Source organism: Python bivittatus, unplaced genomic scaffold, assembly GCF_059951505.1.
Source record: "Python bivittatus isolate LINGU-HERP-01145 unplaced genomic scaffold, Pbiv_v1 ctg000240_np1212, whole genome shotgun sequence".
NCBI lineage: Eukaryota > Metazoa > Chordata > Lepidosauria > Squamata > Pythonidae > Python > Python bivittatus.
In genome coordinates, this window is record NW_028277051.1 from 1,272,971 (window position 1) to 1,281,732 (window position 8,762).

Here is an 8,762-nt window from a genome sequence, read left to right on the forward strand (position 1 = left end):
AAAAAAAATTGTCACTGGGCTTGGGGATCCAGCCTGTTCACCGGTTATATTGAATGCTGTGAACGTTTTGTACCCCGGTGGCTGATTTTGTGGATTTAATGGTTTTTAACATGGTTTTATCTATCTGTGGTGGTCGCCAGGAGTCGAAAGTGACTCGGTGGCACATAATCGATCCAAAACCCAACATGGTTTTGTGTTTACTTGCTTTTCCTTTGCAATTTCCTTAAAATTGTTTTTTGCTGTTTTTCACTGTTGTGACGGGCCGGAGTCGTGTGTGTGTGAGATGGGCGGCTACCCAGATTGAATTCATAAAATGTATGAAACGACAAGCCCCACTCTTTCTGCTGCAGCTTGGTGTGCCTTCGGGAGTAAGGGGAAGAAAAAAAACTATTTGCAAGGGACCAAGAGATTTTTCCCTTTAGTTTCTCGGAGGGAGTTTTCCTTGAGTCCCTTCTAGAGATCCCTGCAAAACACGAGAGAGAAAAATCATCTCTGTGGAGGACTAAGAGGGATCCCACCCCCCAGCCGCGTAGTCCCTTGCAGAGACGACTTTTCCCCCTTAAGCCCACAAAACCCGTTCAAGTCCTCATGGAACCTAGTCTGAAAAACCCTGATGGGAGAGTAACCAGAGCTGTTCGAGGAGGGGAGGCGAGAACAGATTTCAGTTCCAAGGAAGGAGAATTCGGGATGGGCGTCAGGAAGAACTGTCCACCAGCGGAACTGGCTGCCTCAGGAGGCCATCCCTGGAGGTCTTTATGCTGGGACTAGATGGTCACCTGTCAGGGATGCTGGGGGGGGCGGGAGGACTAGGTGATCCCCAGGGCCCCTCCCATGGCTTTAAGCGCAGAAGCCATTCCACTCCGGCTAAGCAGTTTGAACAGGAGCAGCCCTTCCTGAACACTCAACTTCAGAATTGGAGCAGAAGGCTTGTCTACAGGTAGTCCTCAACTTACAACCACAGTTGGGACCAGAATTTCCATCACCAAGCGATGTGGTCATTAAGTGAATCATGCCCGATTTTATAACCTTTTTTGCCATGGTTATTAAGTGAATCACCACTGTAGTTAAGCGAATCTGGCTTCCCCCATAGACTTTGCTCGTTGGAAGCCCCCTGGGAAGGTTGCCAATGGCGATCACGTGCTCTCGGGATGCTGCAACCATCATAAATACATGCTGGTTGCCAAGCGCCCAAATTTTGATCACATGACCACAGGGACGCTGCAACAGTCATAAATGTGAGGACCGGTCATAAGTCGCTTTTTTCAGCACCGTCGTAACTCTGAATGGTTGTTAAATGTATGGTTGTAAATTAAGGACTACCCGTACCTCTGGGCAACCTGGCTGGCTAATACTGGTGGCTAATAATTGGAGTTGGTGGCCCTCTTGTGGTGCAAAGCTCTGTTGGCTGCCCTGGGGTTCTAGAAGAAAATGGAAAGGGGCAGAAATTTGAGGCAATTCTGCCACTGGAAGAACTAACGCACAAAGGTTGCCATCCGGTTGACGCAAACACATTTTTGCAAACACCAGGCTTTGATACCGCTAAATAATAAAGGTGTTTAGGGGTGGCCCATTCGCAGACGTTCTGCCTGTGCCCAGAGGCCCTGCCCTCTTCTGCCCTGCCCCACCTTCACCTGGGCCCCGCCAGGCAGCTCCCGAAGCCCCTCGCCCACCTGCTGCTGGGCTCCAGCCAGGCCGTAATTTGTGGGAGCAGCCGCCGCATAGCTTATCTTGATAAATGAGCCTCTGCTACTGTCTCTCATTAATCCGGTGATTGTATATTAATTACGGTAATTAAATGGCAGTGCTTGGTGATAAACGGCCAAAAACAGCCCCCTCCTTTCCCTAATTACACCAAAGGTGCCAGAGATCCACTGGTGGGAAGAGGGAAGTGCAGACCCGTGGGGAGGGAAAGCAAAGAGCCAGCGGTGGGGAGATCTCTCTCTCTGTGGGGCTCCTGGGATGGGGCATGGTCTGTGACAGGGAGCGACTGCAGCAGGAGGATCGGGCACCAAATCTCTTCCTTCCGGCCGATCGCTTGCTGGCCGACCGCAGCTGCTCGGGGCACACCAAGCGGGTCGGAGAGAGATGCACACTCCACTTTTTGCAAACAAGATTGGCTCACCACACAATATCCCCCCCCCCTTTTTTAAGTTTTGTATTTTCCAAACAGAAATCAGGTGTCAAAAAAAATCACCCTTAGGTTTTTGGAATATTTTGGGTTCCAAACATTCCTGCCTGTGCTCATGTTGTAGAAGATTTGTGGGGAGCGAAAAAAAATACTGGCGTAAGATGGAAGGGCGCTGACCAAGACAGATCACCATGGATTTGGCATTCATCATAAATCTTAAAAGAGATTCAGGATCACACATTGACTGCGGTGCAGTGGAGCGTGGGCTACGTGGCAGCAAGGCCACAGACTTGGCCAAGCGGGACCGGACTTGAGTTCCGAAATGCAAGACAGACAGAAATATTTGGAGACAGGAAGAACGTCTTGCCCGTCTCCCTTCAACCTCCCACTGGGAAAACTGAGAATCCAGGAACACCTTCAACAGCTTTCAGTCCAGGTATCCTTAGCTTTCATTCTGAAACGCTGGAACAGGAAAAGGAGCCCTTTACAAGGAGCAACCCTGCGGAGGAATCGTGCCAAGACTTCAGAGGGAGCCAGCTAAGACCTGCCAGGAGCCCTAAAATTTCAATTTCTCTGCAAACGGCTGGAAACCCGGAGCCTCCGGGGGCTGAAGCCTCAGACCTTTGGCAAACCAGGAGTCAGGAACAACCAAGGAGACTCGCTGAGCCACTGCCCGGAGAGCACCAGCCTGGGGAAAGCCGAGCTACGAGACGCTGCAAAGCGAGAGAGCTGCGGGTCTGCGCTGCGGAAGAATTTCTTCCCCAGAGAAATGGGGGAACGGCCTCTGGCGCAGGGCACGCTTGGCCCCGCTAACGGGTTCCTGGCCTCTGACAGCACACGCACGCCGCCGTCTCACCGAGAGGCTCCCTTCCACGGACCGCCTCCTGGGAGCGTTTCCCTTGTTTTACACCTGCAACGCTGTCCTCAGCTGGGGGTGCCCCGGGAAGCCCCCCGCCCCCCGGGCCTCCGTCCAGGAGCAAAGCGTGCCGCAGGTCTAGCGATGTCCCTGGGCTCCGGCAACAACGATTCCTCCTAATGAAGCCCCGGGAGGACGGTGGGGAGGGGGAGCAGGTATTGTTAAAATGTCGGCCAAATGCCACATATATCGATTTGACATTTGCTTCGCTGTGTTTCAGAGCTGGTATGCCTGGCTGCATCCCTTAAACAAAATGTCTGTGTTTGTAGCTCCTCATTAAGATGCAGAGAAGACATCACTTTGCAAGGGAGCTCTCCAGGCAGGCAGGCAGGCAGGCAGGGGGAAGGGGAGCATCCCTGGGTCTCCGTCTTTCACGCCCCCTGCCCGCAACGGGCCTCTTGCTGAGCCACGGAGCCAAAAACTGTCACATCTTGCTCTACATTAAAAAAAAAAAATTTTTTTTTAAAAATCCATTCAAAAATGCAAGAAAGATTTCAGCGAACCCTCTGCACGCAACGTCTCCTCGTATTCTCCGTGGCTTTGCATCTTCCTCCCGGCCTCGGCCTTGGCTTCAGCAACCTTGCCCTCTCCGCCATGGCAGGAGCCTGTCTACCCTGAAGTAACCCTGAAGAGAGCAGGCTTCCTCCCCAGGGAAGGGCACGCGGGATTTCGGCTCTACAGGGGCAGTCAAATAAGTCGAGATGGGAGTTCTCACCGCCTGCGACGCACGTGGAAAGGGGCAGGGCTGAATTGCTGCCACCCTGCTTGTTTGGCCTGTCGCGAGGGTGGGCTGTTTGCCCTTCAGCCTTGCTGGTCCTCGCACCGAGAAGTGCCTCCCAAACAGATAAACAGAGCCTCTCTCTCCCTCTCTGTTTGCACTCAGACATAATGGTAAATCATTGCTCGTCATTAGGAGCGCAAACAGCCTCGAGCTTCAGGCTCGCAAGCTGCCCCCTCCTTTTCCTGCACGTGCAGCAGAGAGACACAATGTGCCCACCCGTGGCTACCGGCCAACCACAATGTGCCCGTGGGGCTCCACACAGCACAGCACCAGGCAGACACCAACATCCTGGGAGGGACGAAAGCTGGTCCGTCCAGCCTGCCCGACGTGGTGCCTCCAGATGGTGGAACTGCCATTGGGTGTGGCCTGGTGGTGCCATTGGGTGTGGCAGTTCCACCATCTGGAGGCACCACGTCGGGCAGGCTGGACGGACCAGCTTTCGTCCCTCCCAGGAAGTTCACGTCCGCCTCTGGAAGGAGCCGTCGTGACTGCTGGGCCTTGGGATCTGAGGAAGGCCAGGCCAGGCCAGGCCAGGCCAATGGTTAGAGGGTGCCCCCACGCTTGCAGCCCATCAGAAGGAGGCATAGCGCCCTTTCCAACGAAGGACTCGTATTTGAAAGCATAACTTGGTCGTGGGGTTGCGATGGCAATTTGAGCTCTACTGTGATTTCAAAGCCAGATGGCAAAAAAGAGGCAACGCGGGCACCTCCTGTTCAAGCTTCCAGCCAGCCAGGGGTAACATCCCCTCCTCTCCTTAATTCTCTCCCAGTTGTGCTTTTTTTAAAAAAAAAACAACCCAAAGATTAAAAAAAAGAAGACATCCTGCAAACTTCTGGAATCCCCGAAGCTGCTGGCAAGGTGAACCTCCCCCTTGTCGATACAGGAGGCAAATTCAACCGTACCACAATCCCGCCCCTCGAATAACGGGGTTTGCTGTTGGACCCCTGTGCTCTCTGATCCGCTCTTGCCAAGCCTTTCCCCCTGCACATCCCTCTGAAGGTCCAGCGAGGGCGTGCCCCTCCTCCTTCCAAAAGCAAGCTTGGCCCATGCCCCCCTTTCTGCCGGGCACTCACCCGGATCTCCACGCCATAGCCAGGGTACACCGAGAGGGTGTAGGTGCAGTCAAGCGAGCCATCCTCGTAGGCAATGCTGCTGGGCAGCGGAGATGCCAGGGATCCTTGGGGTCCGGTGAGGTTCCAGCTGCAGGGCGCTGGGGGTCAAGGGGGTGGGAGGAAGGAAGAGGCCCTCGTTAAGACCAAGAGAAATCGGGAGGGGCAGCAGGAGGGTTGAGCCCCCCGCCCCCCTTTCTCCTCCCTGCAGCCCAGGCCCAGCCTGTTTCTCCCGCACTGTTTCCGACTCTATCAGGGAACCGGGGCGGGGGGGGCTGACCTACAGGAAAGCCCCAAACAACCCCAAATTGGATGGGAGCAGCTTTACTGCCATCAGTGAAAAGTATTAACCACTCTGAACTTCTCAAGCGCTGAAGTGGGATGAGGCCTCCCCTCTTCAGGGGGCTCAGAGCAGCAGCCCCCCAAGGAAGACCAGGGCAGGCGGCCCCCGGCCCCAGAGAAGCAGGAGGGCATCTCTGGCTTTGCTCCAAGGGAAACGTTGCTCCAGACCGTTTCGGGCCGAGGAACAGGAAGCCACAAAGGGCGCAGGAGGGGGCCGAGCAGCCTCTGTGGAGCACGCTACGGACTGTCCGCAGGCTCGCCTTTGTGATCCCAAGGGCCACTTAGGGCTGCATTATTTGCGCAGGGGGGGCTCTTCTAGGGCGGGAACAGGAGTGCGGGAAGGGGGGGCAAAAGGATCCTCGCCAACCCCCAAACCAAGCAAAAGACGGGATGGCAAAGCTGGGCCTCCGGGAGGGTGAGTTGCAGCCCTCCCACCGGAACACAAACCACTCTTCAGGACCAGGGTTTGCCACGGGAGATCTCCGCTTTGCCGGTGCCCTCCTGGCCTCTGTGCCCACCAGTCCACAGCACAGCGCTCAGAAGGGAGAGGCCGGAAGGGCCAAACCTGCGGAAGGGGCCAAACCCTAACCCCTTGGCAAGACCGAATCCAGCGTCTAACTTGGCCAGCCTGGCTGCGGTGGGGGCCAGCTTAAGAAGGCCCCGGGCACTGGGGAGCAGGCCTTCCTGTTCCCCAGCCCGCAGCCACCCCCGACGAGCGCTCCGCTGCACCGCCTGGATTCTGCACGCTCCCTGCAGGACGGCGCGTCCGCCCCCCGGGCCCTCCTCTTTCACCCGCTTCCTCCTCTGCGGGACCTCCCCCGCCAGCCCACGAGGAAGCCACCGACCCGGGCTGCCTCCCATGCCCGTCGCGGTGGCTGCGCTCCCGCACCCGCACGCGGGACTCCCGGGACGCTGCGGCGCCAGGTGGGAGCAGCCGCGCTCGCGAGCCCCCCCTCTCCCCCGCCCCGCCCCTCCTACCTGCCGCCGGTGCAGCGCTGGCCTCGGCCCCCCTGCTGGGCGCGGACCCCCGGGGCGGCTCCGGCACGGAGACCGCGGCCCCCGGGGAACGGGCGGCGGTGGGCCCCGGGCGGAGGCCCCGGGCGGAGGCCAGCTGGGGCGGGGCGGGGCCGGCCGCGTCCGCGCGCCGCGGGGCTGGAGCCGCCGCCGCCGGCGGGGTCGGGGTGGGGGGCGCGGCTGGCCCGGGGGCGCGGGGCGCTTCCTCGCCGGCCCGGCGGTGCGGCGGCGCCCAGGCGAGGAGGGGCGCAGGCGGCGAGCCGTCCCTCGGCGGGGGCCCCTCGGGGAAGAAGCCCTCCAGGAGCGGGTGGTGGTTGAGCAGCTTCAGGGTGGGCGCCGTGGTGGTGAACGGAGCCTCGCGCGCCGGCTCGTCGCGGGTGGGGGGCGCCGTCCGCGCGGCCTCGGAGCTGGCGGGCGCGTCGGGGTCGTCGCGGGAGAAGCCTGGCGGGAGGAAGCGCAGACGGAGCGGGCGGTGAGCGGCGGGCGGCGCCGGGGCCGAGAGGCCGTCCGGTCCGGGCCCCGGCCGGAGCACGGCGAGCGGGCCCTCGCTCCCCGGCTAGACGGAACGGCCCTTCCGCGGACGGGGTCTGAACTGCCTTGCCGCGCTGGCCGCCGTCCCCGCCGCCTCCCCGGGCTCCTGGCTGCCCATCCCGGATATCCCCAACCAAGCCCGTTCTGCCTGGGGTTACGGGGCTTGAGCGGAGACCAGGCTGGGGGGGCCCTGAAGATAGCACCTCCCAAGAAGGAGGTTAGAAACCTGCGAGAGGCCCGGAAGCTGGAAATGCGAGCAGCCCCCCCCCCTTTGTCTCAGGCATCGAGTCCTCAAAGGTGCACTGCTCCTAACTATGGAGTCTCCCTGCGTCAACGTTCATTACAGCGCCCCTCTCCCCTCCCCAGTTTTTCACTGCGTGCGAGGAAAGGAAAGCAGAGCCAGTATGTGTGAGCATAAGGCAGCGTTTCTCAATCTTGGCCACTTTAAGATGCGTGGACTTCAACTCCCAGAATCCCCCAGCCAGCATGGAGTTGAAGTCCACGCAACTTAAAGTGGCCAAGATTGAGAAACGTTGGGGTTAGGACCTCCTTTCTGGATTGTCAGCATCCAAGCCTCTGACTAGGGGTGCTTGGAAACAGGACGCTTCCCCTGCATTGGATTGTCTGGGGTAGGCTTCTGCTGGACATGGATTCTCCCTTTGGTTAGCACTGATTGAACCTGCTACGAAGGAGGTCTCCTTAGTGAATGGGTTTCCCCCTCCCTCTCTAGACTAGGGGGTGGACATGTAGCCCTCCCTGCTGTTGCAAAAAACTCCTAGCCCATATCCTGGTCAATGGGGAGGAAAGCTCCCTAGTGTAGGACAGCCAGACCGTGCCCCCCCCCCACTGTTAACAACATCCAAGCCGCTAGCAAAGGACCCCATGGGCTCCTCCGAATGCGGCTTGTGCCCATCCTGGATTCCACTGAACTCATTCTCCTTGATGCTCCCCCCCCCCAATTCCCCCTTGTGGCGGGCTTTTAAGCTTTTGTTCTGCTCGGTAAACTCCAGAACAGAGCCTGGCATATTCACTTAAATGAGAAAATGTCTAATTGGTTAGCAAACAAAGGGGGAGAGCCAGAAAGGCCCACAGGTTTGAAACGCGGCTACAAACGAGGTCCAGTTTCTAATGGGGGGGGGGGAATTGCATCCCAGGACGGAGCGTTTGGCAGCCGGAGCCCGTGTTGGAGCAAGAGTGAAGCATCTTTCCATTTTTCTGTGACTCTGCAATTGTCGCCAGGTAAAACAGCCGTTTGCTCCTGGTTCCCGAGTGAGGAAAGGTGGAAAGAGAGGGGCCCTGCTGGAGTGCTTACGGAGGAAGACTCGTCCCCGTGGCTGTTAGGCCAAACATAATGAGCCTATTCACAGGGAGAAAGGCAGATTGTTCTGGCAGAAACGCTGCCCTGAAACTCGGTTGGAAAAGGGCTAGGAAAACGCCAGGATCCCATTGCATCCAGGAGAATAAGCAAACGGGAATATTGGACACGCGCAGAGCGAGCGGGAATCGGAGCAGCCACGGGAAAGCAGGCGAAGACGACCCTGGAGGATTTGAAAAAGTTGTTTGGGGCGGGCAGCGAATAATTTCTTTTATTAGAGGTGTTTCGATGGAGGCTTTCGGGGGTTAGCAGAACCAGTGGGGAAATGCTTTATAACTCCCACGGAGAGGTTAGCTGGATTCACACACACTGATAGGCTGGAGGCCACAATCACCATCACAGTTGGGTGTTTGGTGTGAATCCAGCATAAGTGATTAGATAGTGTTTCTCAACCTTGGGAGCTTGAAGAGGGGTGGACTTCAATTCCCAGAATTCCCCAGCCAGCCTTGCTGTCTGGGGAATTCTGAGAGTTGAAGTCCACCCCTCTTCAAGCTCCCAAGGTTGAGAAACACTGGATTATTGTTTAATTATCGGATTGTTGCAAACTTAGAAAATTGGATTGAGCA